This window comes from Penaeus monodon, chromosome 28, assembly GCF_015228065.2.
Source record: "Penaeus monodon isolate SGIC_2016 chromosome 28, NSTDA_Pmon_1, whole genome shotgun sequence".
NCBI classification, from domain to species: Eukaryota; Metazoa; Arthropoda; class Malacostraca; order Decapoda; family Penaeidae; genus Penaeus; species Penaeus monodon.
The window spans coordinates 18,221,776-18,221,985 of NC_051413.1; the positions used below are offsets into that span (position 1 = coordinate 18,221,776).

A 210-nucleotide genomic window follows, 5' to 3' on the forward strand; every position below is an offset into this window, starting at 1 on the left:
CTAAAATAAAATGGAATTATGATGCCAAGGTTGGCTTCACAGTATATTCCACTGCCGATTCATGACACCAAAACCGGCATCACCATACAGAACAGGCTAATCTTTACTAGCAGAAGTGATTTTTAAAAAATGTCTGGTTTAATTTGTCATGTAGCTTAAACAGAGAGAGGTTAAAGTTTAATTTTAATTATCTATTTGAAGGTAAGTTTT

At 32.9% G+C, this 210-nt stretch overlaps 1 protein-coding gene across 1 annotated transcript in view; it reads left to right on the forward strand.

Annotated features, from left to right (window-relative positions):
* LOC119591402 (tetratricopeptide repeat protein 37-like) overlaps positions 1-210 on the forward strand; it is a 22,471-nt gene that overhangs the window by 14,473 nt on the left and 7,788 nt on the right. The window lies entirely within an intron of this gene.